We start from the raw sequence: 20,618 nt of genomic DNA, 5'->3' as shown, positions 1-20,618 counted from the left end.
TCAAATACTCACATTAAACTTATTTTTGTTGAGCTCATGTTCCAGATTTCCCATCAAAGTATCAATACTTTCTCGTAGCTCTTTGAGATTGACTTTTCTATCCATTGTACATTCAATAGTCTGCATTGTCAAACATGTCTGAAATGTGTGCTCTCTGGACATGGGAAGTGGCTGTTGAATCATTATTTCTGGTCCATTCATTTTGCTATAATTTTCTCTGTTTTCTGAAGGGACATCATCATAATCCACATCATTTAAGTTTTCTCTTGTACTTAAAAAGTAGTTTTCTCCACAGCTGCTCCAGTCTCCTGCATACCAACTGCTAAGTGGACTATCTAATCTGGTTTGTCTTAGTCTAAGCACTCCCGATGAATCAGAACTGCTCAAATCTGACATGTAAGGTTGTTCTTTCTTCCTTCTTAAATAATTCAGAGATTTCTGCTCTGGGAACAAATTGTCTGGGAACAAATTGTCTACTGATTCTTGGACAGTTAAACGTCACACTGGCAAGATCTTCAATATTTTTTTTTTAATTCAAAGCACTTGCAAGTTCTGAATCAGTAAAGACTGTTTTCATGGGTTAAAGTTTCTTGCCTCTGATTTAATAATACTGGTCCAGAGCACACAGCCAAATTCTGGCAGGTCATCTTATTTATTTCATGATAAGAAGCCACCAGTTTCAAATGATAACAAGATCTTTAGGGTTTCCTTCTCAATCTCTGGCAGACAATCTAGCAGGTCAGCAGCAAACTTAGAGTCACTGGGGTCATTCTCAGTGTCAACCCCTGGATGACATTTTCAAAGGACTTTTTGCCATTGCATTTAACACAGCCTCATAAAGCTGCTTTGTTATCAGAAGAGAAGGAAGTTCTCTTAAATAATCCTTAAGAACACCTGTTAATACATTTATATCTGGGTACCGGTTTTCACGCAGACCGACAGCTGTGCTATCTTTCTCAAAAGTCTCGAAGTTCTTTCTTGACTGCAGCTGAGCCACATAATCAATACAGGCCTACTATCTGACAGCCTCTCTTTTCAATTCCCATAGTACATTTCTGCATCAGGAGTGGCTCCATCAATCCTATATTTTCTTTCTCTACAACTTTTCAAATATCAACTCCAAATATTACTGGTTCGCGATCTGTATCTAGCCCATTAGGAGAATTCTCCCACTGTTTCATATGAGTCACTTTCACATAAATAAGACCTCTGGGCTCAAGTTTGACAGCCAGTTGATGCCTCTTTGTTACTCTAAATAAGGTGGAAAGAACAACAGTTCCATGACAACAAACTCAATTTTTTCTTAGAGTACATTCCCAACTGAATACTATTAGTTTCAAATGTGCATTTTCAATTTCTATGTTGAAAGTGTGATCTATGTCTAAAAATGTTGTCTGACATGTGAGCAAAGCTCTTCTTGCTTTGTTTGCTGAATCTATCTAGATTGCACAGAAGACATCTTTCGAATCTATCTGGGTGGTTTTAAATCCTCAGCACCATAGAAATGCACACACATGAGCCCAGATATGTACTGTGAACACTTAGGTTGATCAGAAAAGCTGTAATGTCTAAAGGCATCAATGTCTATTTCATTCTTGAGACAACTATTAGAAATTATTTCTTTTCCTTTACCAAATTTGTTTTCAGATCCATGTTTGCTAGATTTAGTTATAAGATGAAAAGTGAGTCTCCATCACTGAGGTAACCACCTTTGCAGGAATACTTAGAACTCATAGAGGTTTTCTTCTGGTAGCTGTGCTGAGAAGATACGCTGGTATCAAGATGGTACTGGCTTATAACATTCCTCTTAGCAGCTGTGGCTGTGTTCTCAGAAGGGAGACTAATAGATGAATTTCTTGACAGTTATCTTTAGGTAAAGAAAGAGTATTATCTGGACTGTTTAATTCAGGGTTCCCTTATTGCTCAGCTTTCGGCTAAATTCTGGCAACCTTTTCATTTTCATGGAAAGTTTCCTCAAAGTTCGTGGAGATTTTATTTTATCTGGCAAAGACCAATTAATTGAATTGCCTTTTTTCACAGGGCTAGGGGTTGGAGAAAATAGTTCTGTAACTCCCAATTCAGTCCTATTTGTAGCAACAAGGATCCCAGGACCTGCAAAAAGGAGATTTTTGCAAACATGGGACTGTCCTCCACCATTATACATTCTTGTGGCTTATGTCCTAGCCTTTGCTTGTACTGCTGCACAAATTCTGTGGAATGGATGGAGTCTATAGGATTCATTTCACTTGGCTGCAGGGCTTGAATATCACTTGCATGTTCGGAAAAGCACTGCAAGTCTTCAGTGTGCTGTTCTGCCTTCGTCAGGTCACTACCAGATAACGTACTCAAACTGACAACAGGAAGCTTCAGAACAGCAGAGCCTGCCTCTCCAAACTCAAGGCACTTTATATACCAAGGTCGTCCTCCTCAGGAATGGGGTTGTACCATATTTCTCCTTCATCATCTGCATCATTTTCCTCATTAAAGTCTAAAGGACAGTTTCTTGATAATGAAGACTTTGTAGCATTACACATCATATATGTGCAGTATTCTTCCTGATCCAGCAGTCTCTCAGCCGCCCCTGGAAGAGAGGCGGCTTGGCATCCACCCGGAGGCTCTCGAGGCTTCGGCTGCACTGCAGCCGCATCCGACGAGTCCCCAGCCGGCCTCCCGCTACTCCCTCGGAGGCGACCGGGCGGGGACACCTGCTGCCAGCTGTGCGGTCCGCAGCGCCGCCGGGGTAAGACGCCTAACCCGGAGCGCAGACTCCCCCGGCGGCGCAGTCGTGCTCTGCCGAGTCGAAGTCAGGGGGCAGGTCGTGCATGGCCTGGATCAGCAGATAATAGGCCTCTCGCACCTGGGTCCTCAGCCTGCCGGTCCCCAGGAGGCCGCCCTCCGCCCCAGGGGAGGCGCCCCAGCTGATGGCGGGGGCTGCATCGGCCTCGGTCCGGCTTTCCAGGTGCGCTCGCTTGTGGGCCAGTCGGAACAACCCCAGGCGTCTCACTCAGCCACCAAGGAGGTCGCCACCGCAGCTGTGGTAGTCATCCGGAGCCCGAGCCCGCAGCGCCGCGGGGACCCCGCCTTCCCCGGAGCCTGGACAGCGTCCTCCTCAGAGGGTCCGCTATCCCCTCTGCCTCAGCAACCAGGCTCGCCCCGCCTCGGGGAGAGCCGCGCAGGCGGAGGTGATGGCGGCGCGCTGACCTTCTGGCCCTCCTGGCTTCTCACATACTCCTCACCACGTATCTTAATATCCTCTCAGTAATTCTCTCGTAAATCTGTGGAAAGCAGGGATTCTGTATGGTTGGGATGGATTGAAAGGTGCAGGCAGAATGGAGAACAAAGACCACATTCTTGGCAGGGGAAGACACCCCAGAAAAAGGGAAAATTAAAAAGTAAGCTGAAGGAGTCAGAACAAAGAGAAGTCAGCTAATTTACTTTTAAGCTAACCATTGCTAAATTTCTTATCTGAACAAGTTTCCCGCTTTTCCTGAAACTCTGGCCTATTGGGGATACAGCTTACACAAATACCCTGTTGAGTCTGTGAACAACCTGAGGAAAATAATGGTCATAGAAGAGACTATGACAAGTTCTAGAAAAGATACACCTTCTCGTTGTTTCCTGCCCATTAAACAGACAAAGCAGGTACCCATTGTGAAGGTTTGCATTTGGCTGGGGCAGAGACCAAGAGAACAGCTCCAGCTTTGAGATATAGGCAAGAGGGCTTACATCACTTATGGCAGAGGAAAATCCTCTGTGGTGGTGATGAAAGGAAAATGCCTCTCTCCCATGGATTCCTCAGAGGAGATTAACACCACTGGCCTTTTACTCCACAGTGAACTAGCAGAGTTTAACACTGCCCTAGGAATCTGTGTGTGTGACTCCAGACAGGAGGCTTCCCCCACACAAGACTCAAGTTTCAGATTCCTCAAAACTGCTCAAATCTCTAAAATTAATAACAATAGGAGCTGATATACTCACTCATAGAAACTGCTGGTGTCTTTGTTCCCTCCCTCACCTTACCACCTGGGCAAAGAGATTTGAATAAAAGCTGAGTGGAACAGAGAGTGGTGGCCACTGCCTGGATCCCACAAATGGGAGGTGATCCCCTGAACTCTTACCCTTGAAAATTCTATTCTGTGTCTCATGTCTCTTTCTTTATCATTGTTCCTAACTTTATATTTCTTCAGTCAGTCTCACCAGTTCCACAGGTCTTAGCTGACTCTGCCCCCCGGGCAGGACCCGGACAGAAAGGGACCACATAATAGCCAACAGGCAAAGTTCTCCAATTTGCCAACTGTTTATGCAACATATTCTTGTCCTTGATTTGGAGGGTGTCAACTAACTTCATGCCTTGAAATCTGCCCTTACAATCTCACATGCCTGCCTCTTTCCTGATCATCTCTGCACCACGGGGAGGACATTTGTAATGTTTAGCAGCAGGACATTGGCCTTAGAGAAGAAACTGGGCCCAGTGGGATTGATTGTTTTAAAATTTTGGAGCTATCAGGTAAATAGGATTTGCTTAAGTTTTGTCTTGACTCTGGAAAACAAAACAAAGAATTGATAATTTTTTAAGCAAAAAGTCATCAAAACTATTTAAATCATCTATTTAGCCCCATGTAATTATAGTTTGTTCTGATTGAAGTTGCATTAGCAATTCTCATAAATGTACCAGTTTTTTAAATTAAACTGCTAGAAACTTTTACATAGTGCAAATGTGTAATGTTCAAAATTATCAGCAACCTGAGAAACAATCCAAGATGGTGGCCGAGTAACAGCTTCACTGCAACAGGGCACAGTGAGTCTGGGGAGATAAGACTCCAGGCATCTCTGGCTGGTGGGATCTGCCTATAATCATCCCTTTGAGGATACAGGGAATCAGCAAGGGACTCTGGACCCTAAGAGGAGGACAAACACAGTGGAAAATTGGCAACTGGTTTCATGTGTTCGATCGACCTAATCCTTCCAGCAGCCATAAGTACAAGCAGCAGTGAGACTGCAAACCAGAAAGGCCTTACCTGTGAACTGTTTCAGTGTTTTTGGACTTGGCACTCAGTTGAACTGCCTTGGAGAGAGCTTGAGCAGGAGTGCGGAGAACTTTGGGCATTGTCTAGGGCCCCAGACTGAGCTGCTGAGCCAGACGGAGCTAATAGTGTTTGGCTGTGAGCCATTGTGAGAGAAATGCCCCAGCAAGCTCTGCCCTCAGGGTCGCAGAGCAAGGATTGGGCAGGAGCTAGTAACCTAGTGACTGAGCAGCCTAAAGGCGGGGACTGAGCTGCCTTACAGCCTTAACCCTCAGGGGTAGAGTGAGACCAGTTTTGGCACACTGGAGCCTCAGGCCTTTGTGCTGAGTGGAGTGCTGCAGCATCACAGCTCATAGCAACCTCAAACTTCTGGGCTTGGCGCCACCTGGACCTCTATAAGAGCTGCGCCATGACTCCCGACCCACGACCTGCGCCAGCCAGGCCTCTGCGTGCCCTGACCAGGACTTGCAGGAGCAGCGCAACCCTGCGTCCTCCTTCCTCTACCCTCCCTTTCTCCACACTGGCCCGCTCGTCTGGCCATGGACTCTGGTAGCTGCATGCCCTCTGGAGACCTCCCTGCCTGTGCCCTGAGCCCATCTCCCAGCCAGAAACTGGTGGAGCCAAGGGCTCTCTGTGCCAAAGTTACTGGGAGCCAGGCACTCCCAGAACCATGTGCACCACCTCCCGCCCTGTTGCTGGATACAGGTGTGTCACACTCCGGAGCTGCTTCCACAACCAGAAGTCTCTGGCTGGGGCAGCCCCAGAACTACACAGGGTCACTCCTTAGAAAGATCCAGCAACAATAGAGTAATCCCACTGGGGTCTAATTTTGGAGAGACCCCTCCCCAACTCTGAGGACAGCCAGAGGCATTGGTGAAAAAAATCATTAGGCAAAATCAACAGAAAAACTCTGGCAATATAAATAATCAGAGTAGATCAACTCCCCCAAGGATCAATGGGGCAGACACAGCACAAGATCCCATGCACAAACAAATACCTGAGATGTCAGAAATCAAATTAAGAATCTGGATAGCAAAGAAGATTGAATTAGAATTCCAAGCAGTAACCCAAAAGATATCACAAGAATTCAACAAATTCAAAGACCAAATAACCAAAGATTTTGACACATTGAGACAAGAAGTTGCAGCCCTTAAAGATCTGAGAAACATAGTAGAATCCCTCAGTAACAGAATGGAGCAAACAGAACAAAGGATTTCTGACATTGAAGACAAAGCTTTCAAACGCTCCCAAATTCTCAGAGAGGAAGAGAAATGAAGGGCAAAAACAGATCACTCTCTCAGACAGCTCTGGGATAATTTGAAGAAAATCAATATTCATCTTATAGGGATCCCCAAAAGCGACGAAGTGGCTTCACAGGGCACAGAATCTCTTCTCCATGAGATTATGAAGGAGAACTTTCCAGACATGCCAAGAGATCCTGAAATTCAGATAGCAGACAGTTTCAGAACTCCAGCATGACTCAACCCAAATAAGACATCCCCCAGACACATCATAATCAATTTCACTAAAGTTAATATGAAGGAGAAAATTCTGAAAGTAGCCAGGTGAAAGAAAACCATCACCTACAAGGGCAAGAATATTAGAATAGCTGAAGATCTCTCTGCTAAAACCTTTCAAGCCAGAAGAGGATGGTCATCGACTTTTAATCTCCTAAGACAAAATAACTTTCAACCCAGGATCCTGTACCCAGCTAAACTGAGTTTCATTTATGACGGAGAAATTAAATACTTCAATGACATTCACATGTTGAAGAAATTTGCCATAACTATACCAGCTCTCCAGGATATTCTCAGACCTATCCTCCATAAAGACCAGGGTAATCCTCCACCACAAAAGTAAACCCATGCAGAAAATTTTGATCAAATTCCAACTTCCAAGGTCACAAAAGGATTAAAAATGTCCACCGGACTCTCGAAAGGCTTATCAATATTCTCAATTAATGTGAATGGCTTAAATTGTCCTCTAAAGAGGCACAGGTTGGCTGACTGGATACAAAAACTCAAGCCAGATATCTGCTGCATACAAGAATCACATCTTACATTAAAAGACAAATATAGATACAAGGTGAAGGGATGATTATCTATAATCCAGGCAAATGGAAAGCAGAACAAAGCAGGCGTTGCAATCCTATTCAAAGATGCAATAGGCTTTAAACCAACCAAAATAAGGAAGGATAAGGATGGACACTTCATATTTGTTAAAGGTAATACTCAATATGATGAGATTTCAATCATTAATATTTATGCACCCAACCAGAACGCACCTCAATTTATAAGAGAAACTCTAACAGACATGGGCAAATTGGTTTCCTCCAGTTCCATAGTAGTTGGAGATTTTAACACCCCTTTAGCAGTGCTGGATAGATCCTCCAAAAAGAAGCTAAGCAAAGAAATTTTAGATTTAAACTTAACCATTCAACATCTGGACTTAACAGACATCTACAGAACATTTCATCCAAAAAAACCCGAATACACATTCTTCTCATCAGCCCACGGAACATACTCCAAAATCGACCATATCCTAGGCCACAAATCTAACATCAGCAAATTTTAAAAAACAGAAATTATTCCTTGCATCTTCTCTGACCATCATGGAATAAAAGTTGAACTCAATAGCAACAGGAACCTGCATACACTTGTAAGCTAAACAACCTATCCTGAAGGATAGATGGGTTATAAACGAGATTAAGAAAGATCGCCAAATTTTTGGAACAAAATAACAATCAAGATATGAATTAACAGAACCTCTGGGATACTACAAAGGCAGTCCTAAGAGGGATATTTATAGCACTGCAAGCCTTCCTCAGGAAAATGAAAAGAGAGGAAGTTAATAACTTAATGGGACATCTCAAGCAACTGGAGAAGGAAGAACACTCCAACCCCAAACCCAGCAGATGAAAAAAAAAAATAACCAAAATCAGAGCAGAATTAAATGAAATTGAAAACAAAAGAATTATACAACAGATCAATAAATGCAAAAGTTGGTTTTTTGAAAAGATCAATAAAATAGATAGACCTTTGGCCAACTTAACCAGGAAAAAAAGAGTAAAATTTCTAATTTCATCAATCAGAAATGGTAATGATGAAATAACAACAGATCCCTCAGAAATTCAAAATATCCTTATTGAATATTATAAGAAACTCTATTCTCAGAAATATGAAAATCTGAAAGAAATTGACCAATACCTGGAAGTACGCCACCTACCAAGACTTCGCCAGAATGAAGTGGAAATGTTGAACAGGCCTATATCAAGTTCTGAAATAGCATCAACTATACAAAATCTCCCTAAAAAGAAAAGCCCAGGACCAGATGGCTTTACATCAGAATTCTACCAAACCTTTAAAGAAGAACTAATACCTATATTACTAAACCTCTTCCAAAATATAGAAAAAGAAGGAATATTACCCAACACATTCTATGAAGCAAACATCACCTTGATTCCCAAACCAGGGAAAGACCCAACAAGAAAAGAAAATTATAGACCAATATCACTAATGAATATTGATGCTAAAATACTCAATAAGATCCTAACAAACAGAATCCAGCAACACATCAAAAAAATTATACACCATGACCAAGTGGGATTTATCCCAGGGTCTCAAGTGTGGTTCAATATACGTAAATCTATAAATGTAATTCAGCACACAAACTAAAAAATAAAGACTATATGATTCTTTCAATTGATGCAGAAAAAGCTTTTGATAATATCCAGCATCCCTTCAGGATCAGAACACTTAAGAAAATTTGTATAGAAGGGACATTTCTTAAACCAATAGAGGCCATCCACAGCCAACCCACAGCCAATATCGTATTGAATGGTGTTAAATTGAAATCATTTCCACTTAGGTCAGGAACCAGGCATGGTTGCCCATTGTCTCCATTGCTCTTTAACATTGTAATGGAAGTTTTAGCCATCACAATTAGGGAAGAAAAGGTGATCAAGTGTATCCATATAGGGTCAGAAGAGATCAAACTTGAACTCTTCGCAGATGATATGATCATATATCTGGAAAACACTAGGGAATTCCTCTACAAAACTTTTAGAAGTGATCAAGGAATACAGCAATGTCTCAGGCTACAAAATCAACACCCATAAATCTGTAGCCATTATATATACAACAATAACCAAGCTGAAAAAACAGTCAAGGACTCTATTCCTTTCACAGTAGTGCTAAAAAAGATGAAATATTTGGGAGTATACCTAACAAAGGACATGAAAGATCTCTACAAAGACAACTATGAAAGTTTAAGAAAAGAAATAGCTGAAGATGTTAACAAATGGAAAAACATACCATGCTCATGGCTGGGAAGAATCAACATTGTTAAAATGTCTATACTACCCAAAGCAATATAAATTTTAATGCAATTCCTATTAAAGCTCCATTGTCATATTTTAAAGATCTTGAGAAAATAATACTTAGTTTTACATGGAATAGCCAAAACATTTCTCAGCAATAAAAACACACCAGGAGGAATCTCGCTACCAGACCTGAGACTGTACTATAAATCGATAGTGATCAAAACAGCATGGTATTGGCACAAAAACACAGAAGTAGATGTATGGAACAGAATAGAGAACCAAGAGATGAATCCAGCTACTTACCATTATTTGATCTTTGACAAGCCAATTAAAAACATTCAGTGGGGAAAAGATTCCCTATTTAACAAATGGTGCTGGGTGAACTGGCTGGCAATCTGTAGAAGACTAAAACTGGACCCACACCTTTCACCATTAACTAAGATAGACTCTCACTGGATAAAGATTTAAACTTAAGACATGAAACTATAAAAATACTTGAAGAAAGTGCAGAGAAAACTCTCGAAGGAATCGGCCTGGGTGAATATTTTATGAGGAGGACTCCCCAGTCATTTGAAGCAGTATCAAAAATACACTACTGGGACCTGATCAAACTAAAAAGTTTCTGCACAGCCAAGAACATAGTGAGTAAAGCAAGCAGACAGCCCTCAGAATGGGAGAAAATATTTGCAGGTTATACCTCCAATAAAGGTCTAAGAACCAGAATCCACAGAGAACTCAAATGTATTAGCAAGAAAAAAACACGTGATCCCATCTCAGGGTGGGTAAGGGACTTGAAGAGAAACTTCTCTAAAGAAGACAGACGCACGATCTACAAACACATGAAAAAAAGCCCATCATCCTTAATCATCAGAGAAATGCAAATCAAAACTATTTTTTTTTCTTTGTGTGTAGCATTCTTCACTATTGGAAAAACAAGGATTTGCATGCAGCAATGAAAACAATTTAAAATCAATCTTTAAAACCTCCCTGATTTCCAAAGCCCTTCAGCTAACCTATGGCCAGGAATTTCTCCTTGGACATATCTGTCCACAATCATAATGCTGCTCCTTCTCTTCACTCTCTCTTCATACATATTTTTTTTTTCTTTTTTTTTTTTTTTTATTGTTGGGGATTCATTGAGGGTACAATAAGCCAGTTACACTGATTGCAATTGTTAGGTAAAGTCCCTCTTGCAATCATGTCTTCCCCCATAAAGTGTGACACACACTAAGGCCCCCCCCATCCCTCTTTCTGCTCCCCCCCAACCTTAATTGTCATTAACTGTCCTCATATCAAGATTGAGTACATAGGATTCATGCTTCTCCATTCTTGTGATGCTTTACTAAGAATAATGTCTTCCACTTCCATCCAGGTCAATACGAAGGATGTAAAGTCTCCATTTTTTTTAATGGCTGAATAGTATTCCATGGTATCCATATACCACAGCTTGTTAATCCATTCCTCGGTTGGTGGGCATTTAGGCTGTTTCCACATTTTGGCGATTGTAAATTGAGCTGCAATAAACAGTCTAGTACAAGTGTCCTTATGATAAAAGGATTTTTTTCCTTTTGGGTAGATGCCCAGTAATGGGATTGCAGGATCAAATGGGAGGTCTAGGTTGAGTGCTTTGAGGTTTCTCCATACTTCCTTCCAGAAAGGTTGTACTAGTTTGCAGTCCCACCAGCAGTGTAAAAGTGTTCCCTTCTCTCCACATCCACGCCAGCATCTGCAGTTTTGAGATTTTGTGATGTGGGCCATTCTCACTGGGGTTAGATGATATCTCAGGGATGTTTTGATTTGCATTTCTCTAATATATAGAGATGATGAACATTTTTTCATGTGTTTGTTAGCCATTCGTCTGTCGTCTTTAGAGAAAGTTCTGTTCATGTCTCTTGCCCATTGATATAAGGGATTGTTGGCTTTTTTCATGTGGATTAATTTGAGTTCTCTATAGATCCTGGTTATCAAGCTTTTGTCTGATTGAAAATATGCAAATATCCTTTCCCATTGTGTGGGTTGTCTCTTTGCTTTGGTTATTGTCTCCTTAGCTGTACAGAAGCTTTTCAGTTTAATGAAGTCCCATTTGTTTATTTTTGTTGTTGTTGCAATTGCCATGGCAGTCTTCTTCATGAAGTCTTCCCCCAGGCCAATATCTTCCAGTGTTTTTCCTATGCTTTCTTTGAGGATTTTTATTGTTTCATGCCTTAAATTTAAGTCCTTTATCCATCTTGAATCAATTTTTGTGAGTGGGGAAAGGTGTGGGTCCAGTTTCAGTCTTTTACATGTAGACATCCAGTTCTCCCAACACCATTTATTGAATAGGGAGTCTTTCCCCCAAGGTAAGTTCTTGTTTGGTTTATCAAAGATTAGGTGGTTGTAAGATGTTAGTTTCATTTCTTGGTGTTCAATTCGATTCCAAGTGTCTATGTTTCTGTTTTTGTGCCAGTACCATGCTGTCTTGAGCACTATGGCTTTGTAGTACAGACTAAAATCTGGTATGCTGATGCCCCCAGCTTTATTTTTGTTACTAAGAACTGCCTTAGCTATATGGGGTTTTTTCCGGTTCCATACAAAACGCAGAATCATTTTTTCCAAATCTTGAAAGTATGATGTAGGTACTTTGATAGGAATGGCATTGAATAGGTAGATTGCTTTGGGAAGTATAGACATTTTAACAATGTTGATTCTTCCCATCCATGAGCATGGTATGTTCTTCCATTTGTTAATATCCTCTGCTATTTCCTTTCTGAGGAGTTCATAGTTTTCTTTATAGAGGTCCTTCACCTCCTTCGTTAGGTATATTCCTAGGTATTTCATTTTCTTTGAAACTATGGTGAAGGGAGTTGTGTCCTTAATCAGCTTCTCATCTTGACTGTTATTGGTGTATACAAAGGCTACTGACTTGTGGACATTGATTTTATATCCTGAAACATTACCGTATTTTTTGATGACTTCTAGGAGTTTGTGGTTGAGTCTTTGGGGTTCTCTAAGTATAAGATCATGTCGTCAGCAAAGAGGGAGAGTTTGACCTCCTCTGCTCCCATTTGGATTCCCTTTATTTCCTTGTCTTGCCTAATTGTATTGGCTAGAATTTCCAGCACTGTGTTGAATAGTAAAGGTGACAGAGGACAACCTTGTCTGGTTCCAGTTCTAAGAGGAAAAGCTTTCAGTTTTACTCCATTCAGTAAAATATTGGCTGTGGGTTTGTCATAGATAGCTTCAATCAGTTTTAGAAATGTGCCCCCTATGCCTATACTCTTCAGTGTTCTAATTAGAAAAGGATGCTGGATTTTATCAAATGCTTTTTCTGCATCTATTGAGAGGATCATGTGATCGTTATTTTTGCCTCTGTTAATATGGTGGATAATGTTTATGGACTTGCGTATGTTAAACCAGCCTTGCATCCCTAATCAAAACTATTTTGAAATATCACCTAACCCCAGTAAGATTAGCCCACATAACAAAATCCCAAAACCAGAGATGTTGGCGTGGATGTGGAGAAAAGGGCACACTTCTACACTGTTGGTGGGAATGCCCACTAATACGTTCCTTCTGGAAGGATGTTTGGAGAATACTTAGAGACCTAAAAATAGACCTGCCATTCGATCCTATCATTCCTTTACTAGGTTTATACCCAGAAGAGCAAAAATCACACTATAACAAAGACATCTGTACCAGAATGTTTATTGAAGCCCAATTCATAATTGCTAAGTCATGGAAGAAGCTCAAGTGCCCATTGACCCATGAATGGACTAGCAAGTTGTGGTACATGTATACCATGGAACATTATGCAGCCTTAAAGAAAGATGGAGACTTTACCTCTTTCATGTTTACATGGATGGAGCTGGAACATATTCTTCTTAGCAAAGTATCTCAGGAATGGAAGAAAATGTATCCAATGTACTCAGCCCTACTATGAAGCTAAATTATAGCTTTCACCTGAAGACTATAACCCAACTATAGCACAAGACTATGAGGAAAGGGCCAAGAAAGGGGAAGGGAGGGGGGAGGTTAGGGTGGAGGGAAGGTAATGGGTGGGGCCACACCTACATCTTAGAATGGGTACATCTTAGAATGGGTACAGGCCAAACTTATTAAATGCAGAATACAAATGTCTACATACAATAACTAAGAAAATGCCATGAAGGCTACATTGAACAGTTTGATGAGAATATTTCAGATTGAATATGAAACCAGCACATTGTACCCCTTGATTGCACTAATGTACACAGCCATGATTTAACAATAAAAAAAAAAAGAAAAGAAGCAAGCTAACAGCTACAAGCATCAATATGGAAGAATCTCATAAACACGATGTTACATAAAACAAGACAGAAAAAAAAATTATCAGCAACCCTTCTTTGAGCGGCCTTAACATTGGCCTTTCCATGACTTTTTCTTCAATATTGTCCTTTTTCTAAAGGATAAGCCAATTTTGGAATTTAGCTGATTATGAACCTCTTTTTTAGAAGAATCAAAGTAAAATGGTAATTATCTGTGGATAAAAAAAGTCTTCAAAGCCATGGTTAAAGACACAAAAGAAATTTGGTTATTTCTCTGGTTATTTCTCTGGCATACAATGATTTAACTAATAATCCTAATTACTGTAGATAACACAAACCAAGGCACGTCAGAATTTTAGCCATCTTATATAATTTTGGGACATATATTAATAGCACATTTACATAAATGTAGCTTGAAAAAAATGACATGCCATTGCATATTTGATAATGTTTCATGTGTAATTTAAACATAAAAATCCCACTATGTCTCTCTTGGACTTTCAGGGGCCTTCATCAAAAAGTCAGTTTGACATAATTTGAAATTTTGATTTTGGAAAGCTGGTCAAATATCAATGGCTTAAAAGATGTACTCAAAATAGAATCATAGGTCACTGTAAGATGATGGTCATTTATTTCGGCAAGAGTGATAGTCATCACAAGATTTCAAATGACATACAGGAAGTTACATGGAGGTAAAAACCTTAACCCTTTTAAAGTTTAGGGGGTTTTTAGTTAATCAAAAACTTAATAAGGGCAACGCCCATAGCTCAGTAGGTAGGGCACCAGCCACATACACCCAGACTCCTGGGTTCGAACCCCACCCGGGCCTGCTAACCAACAATGACAACTGCAACAAAAAAATTGCCAGGCATTGTGGTGGGCACCTGTAGTCCCAGCTACTTGGGAGGCTGAGGCAAGAGAATTGCTTGAACAGCTATGATTTAACAATAAAAACAAATAAAAACAAATAAATAAAAATTAATTAAAAAAAAAAGAGAATTGCTTGAGCCCAAGAGTTTGAGGTTGCTGTGAGCTGTGACACTACAGCACTCTACCCAGGGTGACAGCTTGAGACTCTGTCAAAAAAAAAAAAAAAAAAAAACCTTAATAAAGATAAATCAGAAATTATCTCCATAAAGTATATAACATCTTTGATTCTTTTAGGCCAGGTTCCTAAAGGGCAAAGAAAACTGTAGTGCAATTGTTTCTTCTTCATGGGAAGCTGATTTAAACAACCTAGAAGTCAACACTGATAAAAAGGGAACTTGAATTAATCAGACACAGCAAGGATGTGTCCAGGTCCTGATGGTTCAGTAGATTATAGAGGAATGTGAATAAGATAAACTAGTACCTTGAGTAGGAGAACAAATGATTCTTAGCAATGGCTTGAGAAGTTGTTTGACCATAATAAATACTTCAGACATATGAAAAAAAGCCAAGCATAGAATTAGGTTATACTGTAAAAAACATTGTTTTTTTAATCTTTTAAGATAGAACATTTCGTATCAGGCCTTAACAACAGAGGTACAATGGTGGGGGAGGGGCAGGAGCCATGAAAATGTTAAAGCAGAGAAAAAGCTGAAGGCAGTGAGACAGCAAAAGTTGAATCTTTGAGTAAAAGTCTGAGAAACTTTACAAGGAAATAGGTTATAGAATTAAAATCAAAATGTCTTGGAATATCCTTAAAAACAAATTAGTACTTTTAAAAAACTTTGTTGTTTTAATTAAAATTTTTTCTTTTTAAATGTAGCTAACTTAATCACACACGAAAATAACTAGTCATTTTAGTTTAGGAAAAAAAATTCACAGTACAAGATTTTTCTTCATACAATATTATTTTCTTTACTGTTTAACCTTCTTTACCAAAAATATGTTTTTATATTCATAAATTTTTTATATCTCCCTCTTCTACTTATTGATTCCTTCAGCCTTGTTTCATTTTCTAAATTTATATGTTGAATTAATCCTTAAATAACTTCTGAATTAGACAACATTATTTTTTTCTTACTAAAGAACAAATTTTATGTCTATCTTAAAATGTTTTGCAAAAAAAAAAAAAAATCACTCCCTATTTTTTTGGCTCACTTAATATATTGCATCAAATACATGATCCGGAAGTTTTAACTCCCAGTGATGTAAACCTCAGTGAAATCCTAGGAAGCAAGAAATCTTTAACTATCTGTCGTACTACATATATCAATCTTTTATAAATGAAAAAAAAAAACCTTTTATAATTTTTAGTCATGTGCTATCACTAAGCCTCTGTGTGATGTCTCAAAGGGAGGAGATAATGAACACTTACAGTGCACTGAGGATTGTCAACAGAGCTTTTAAAATATCAAGGAAAAACTATTGACTGCCCCAGCACTAGGGCTTCCAGATACAAGAAAACGTTTTTATCTTTTCATGCATGAGAAGCAAGTTATGAGTCTGAGAGTGTTAACTTCAGACCCGAAAAATATTAAGATACTCATTGCCTGTTTCTCAAAGCAATTCGTTATTGTCATGAAGCAATGGACTTCTTTCCTTTGAGCTGCTGCAGCCACTCATGACTTGCTTCAAGAAACAAGAGGAAGTTTATATTAGACCAGCCCAACTTGGACACACCCTCTACAGGGGGCTCCCCTGACTGGAAAAGGAAGGGGATTATTGGTTACCCTACAGGAGGCTCAGCAGACATCAGGTCATCCCTTTAGACAATCCAATGCAACACTGAAAGTGGTCTCTACTTTAACTCCTGCCATCTTACTTCAAATGCCATCTGAACCTGGTATGACAGTTGGACCCAGATCTGACAGACAAATCCCTAGAAGCCCAATTAGAAATGTTTTCTGATGGAAACAGTTTTATGAGTCAGGGAGGATGGAGGCCTGGGCATGCAGTGGCAATCCATCCACAGATATTACAGGCCATATATTCACCTCTGGAACCTCAGCACAGAAAGCAGAACTCACAGTCCTTGCCAGGACACTCTAGGTAGGTGAAGGAGTGTGGGTGACCATGGACACAGACTCCAGGTTGCTTCTTCTGTTTTTCACGCTCATGGGGCCATCTGGAAAGAATGGGGACTTCCAACCTCCTATTTTAAGGAAGTAAAACATACTAAAGAAATCCTAGCCTTGCAAGATGCATTTTAGCAACTAAGGAATTAGCTATGGTGCATTGCCTTGGACAGACACTTTGGTGGCAAGGGGCAATCATTGGGCAGATCAGGCCACAAAGAAAGCAACAGGAAAAGGGCTCCCAAGATTTTACTGATATCCTTACTACCTGAAGTAGATCCTGGTCCTGAACCTTTCATATACTCAGAGGAGGATTTGAAAAGAGGGTTCATTTGGGTGGTAGACTGCAACCACAGGACTCAGGGTGGGTAGATACACAAGACAACAATAGTTCCATACCCAAATGTCTTATAAATAAGACTATCAAGAATATTTGTGATTGCACCCATTACGGTGGGAATGTCACCCCCTATAAGGGATGCAGACTATACTATTGGTCCACATAGGAAAAAGGCCCTACAGAAGTTTATAGAAAAGTGTATCCTCTGTGCTCAGAATAACCCCAAAACTAGCCATCTCCCCTTACCACAAAGAGTTCAGGCCAGGGGTAAAGGGCCAATAGAGGACTTATAAATTGATTTCACTATGATGCCAAGGGCAGCAGGAAATTTCAAGTATCTACTTGTGTTTATAGATACCTTCTTTTTTTTTTTTTTTTTTTTTTGTAGAGACAGAATCTCACTGTATCGCCCTCGGGTAGAGTGCCGTGGCGTCACACGACTCACAGCAACCTCTAACTCCTGGGCTACGTGATTCTCTTGCCTCAGCCTCCCGAGCAGCTGGGACTACAGGCACCCGCCACAAGGCCCGGCTATTTTTTGGTTGCAGTTTGGCCGGGGCTGAGTTTGAACCCGCCACCCTCGGCATATGGGGCCGGCGCCCTGCTCACTGAGCCACAGGCGCCACCCTATAGATACCTTCTTGGGCTGTTGTGAGGCCTTTTCTTGCTGGACAAAAAAAGCTTCTGAAGCCATGAAGATCTTAATAAAAGAGGTCGTTGCTCAGTTTGGAGTACTGGTGTGCATTCAGGGTGATGATGCTGCTACGTTTGTGGCCCAGGTCATGTAAGATGTTTCCCAAGCCCACAGCGTGACTTGGAATCTCCACAGACCCTGGAGACCACAGTCCACTGGAAATACTGAAAAGATGAATCATACTATTTAAAAAAATTTTTTTTTCTAAGACTTGCCAAGAAACTAATCCCTGGGATAAGGCACTGCCTATTGTCCTACTTACAGTAAGAATGGACCCAAGTTGTGCCTTTTTGAAATTTTGTATGACAGACCCTTCCTGTGCTCTAGCTCTAGACTACAGGATCCCAACAACTCACTCTTTAGAGTCAGATACCATTGTGACTCTCAGTCCACTGGCCTGACTCTAACTGCTATTCATGAGTTTGCTTCCAGCCGGTTGTGGTTCCCAGTGGATGTTCCCTTACATTGCATCTATCCTGGAGGCTGGGTGCTGCTTAGGACTTGGAGAAATCAACATCCTGAGGATAACCTGATGCCCTAGTGGAAGGGGCCCTGTGAAGTCTTCATGGTGACCCTGTCCTCTGTCAGGCTCACAGGAGTCAAGCACTAGATTCATCACAGTCAGGTGAAGCCAGCCCCACTGACTCCAGGCCCAGTAAGAAAAACTGGGAGAGATAGTGGGTTCTCATGAGTGCACGATTGAGTCCCTGGCAGATTTTAAATATATCTTCAAGAAAAACTCCAGATCAGTGGTTTATCTTCTTGATAGAAGTTAAATGAAAATATTTACTCTGTTGATTATAATCATTATCTTAAACATCATAGGAATTTTTGTTATTGTCACAGCTTTATGCAAAAAGTTGGAATACCCACCCAACCTTTACTAGATGTTTAGTTCATATACTTATTTTATCATCACCCTAATTACCATTATTCTCAGGATTATCTGTATCTGCAATATCCAAGGCTACACCACAATGATCCTCTGCTACCCTTTGTTCAGATACGCTTAGTGTTTAGGTTTATTGAGGATGCCAATTTAGTGCTGTGACTGTTAGGTAATTGCCCCAGAAAAGCCCCTTACCTCATCTCCCTGTCCCAATTACCCGCTGAAAATTTCAAACTTATGATCTGCCCCTAACGGCTCTTCCCGCCAGAGTAGTAACTCCTTATTGGCTATTCTACCGTCCCGTCACCATTCTGAGACTTCCCCTAACTGAACCTATATAAGATGCACTTGTCTTTTGCTCTCTCTCTTTTTCTCTCCTCCTTGGTGCCCCCCCCTTTTTCTTTTCTCTCCTCCCTGGTGCTGCTCTGCAGCATTCCTCACCAATAAAGGCCTTTCTTACAAGCCTTGGTGGTCTGTGAGATCTCTGCCGTTCAAGTGCTGCCCTTTCAGTGACCTCACCACCCTCTTCCCCTCCATCTTTTGTCACACAGCCCAGAATGTCATCACCACATGGTAGTTAATCTACCTGAAACTATTGCAACAGGGGGAAGTATGATTGTTGGATTTGCCAACATCTTCCCAAAAAATTTCTGCCATCTGTGACCCCTGTTACTGACTTTTTAGATATCTCTGACGTGACTACCTACTTAGATCTTCCTCTGTCCCTAACTACTTTTCAGGTTCAGTTGGTCACCCATTGGGATACCCTTACCCTATGTTTTGACTTGTCCAACTTCTGGAGATCAAGCAAAAACAGTGGCCCAGGGACCTCATCAATCCTTAGCTTACTGGACTAACAAATGTAACCTGGATTGGGCATGGAATTGAGTTAAGGAAGTATCATCTTTATGCCCACAGGTAACATACTTGAAATACCATACAGATGGATTTTGGAAGGCTTGTTAATATCATTACTGTTGGTTTGACTCCATGCTTTTTAAATTCACTATGAATGAACCCATAAATAAATAAAAAACCCTTGGAGGCATTATAGACCCCTGAGATACACATTTCTCTGTGACATGAGGGTCTGACCCTCCATAACGGGATGGACTCACTGTTGTATAGACAGTCTGTACATAGAAGGCTCTTGTCTGCTACATCACCTCATATCACCCTTTACTTTTCTCCCCAACAACTGTGAGTTCCCCTACCACCTGCCTTGTAGACTTAAGATAAAGTTGCCAGGAAGATACCAAGATGCCTGCTGGCAAAGCTTGCTGTGAGTACTAGTTTCTTGTTATAGAGTATATGCCAACAGAGGCATGATCAGAAATCTGTCTGTGCAGAAAAAAAACTGCAAAGGCCTGTAGGGCTTCAACAAAGGTTCCTCAAGTTGCTAGGGCAGGCACTCTCAAGTAATCAAGCAGTGCTAGATTTCCTGTTGGTTAAACAAGGAGTTTCTGGGAGGTATTAAATCCTACCTGCTGTATCTATATAAATAACTCAGAGTAGTTGAAACCTGAATAGAAAAAATTTCCCAATAAGCTGTGTGGCTAAACAGGTTTTTTGTAGTGACCCCAAGTCTTATTGGTTTACAAGGTTGTTCATTTGGATTCACCAGAACTTCAGTTCTGAAGGGACCCTTGAAGCTAGGACTCTCACTTGTTTTCCTTGGGCTCATTACTTATGTCATAGTATGCTGTTCACTTAAATACTATGCTAAGGCTGTAAATGAGAGTACTAATGTTCTTGTCATGAGAACTTCAGGTCTACAATCAGCCATCTGTGAAAACTTGCAGACAACTGCAAACAAATTTTATTCCTCTTATCCTGGGCTCAACCTCAACATGCCCCTTGTCAGAAGAAAGAAGCCAGATGGGTGATCTGTCATTTTCCATCTTGATATCCCACACTTCAGGGATGAGATGGGATCAAGGCCAGGGGAAAATGAAACTGCCGTTTATAAAATTAATAAAGGGTCACAAGGTGGGAAGTATGATATGAGCCTAGAGTTTGTCTGCAAAGGTACAGACAAAGGTTAAAAAAAATACATAACCAGTCT

General features: G+C 40.7%; 1 pseudogene; it reads right to left on the bottom strand.

The window, feature by feature from the left end:
* LOC128594688 (rho GTPase-activating protein SYDE2-like) overlaps positions 1-20,618 on the bottom strand; it is a 61,079-nt pseudogene continuing 40,461 nt past the window's right edge.

Source organism: Nycticebus coucang, chromosome 9, assembly GCF_027406575.1.
Source record: "Nycticebus coucang isolate mNycCou1 chromosome 9, mNycCou1.pri, whole genome shotgun sequence".
Lineage (NCBI taxonomy): Eukaryota > Metazoa > Chordata > Mammalia > Primates > Lorisidae > Nycticebus > Nycticebus coucang.
Note: the sequence above shows the minus strand (reverse complement) of the source record. Positions and strands in the feature narration are given on the sequence as shown.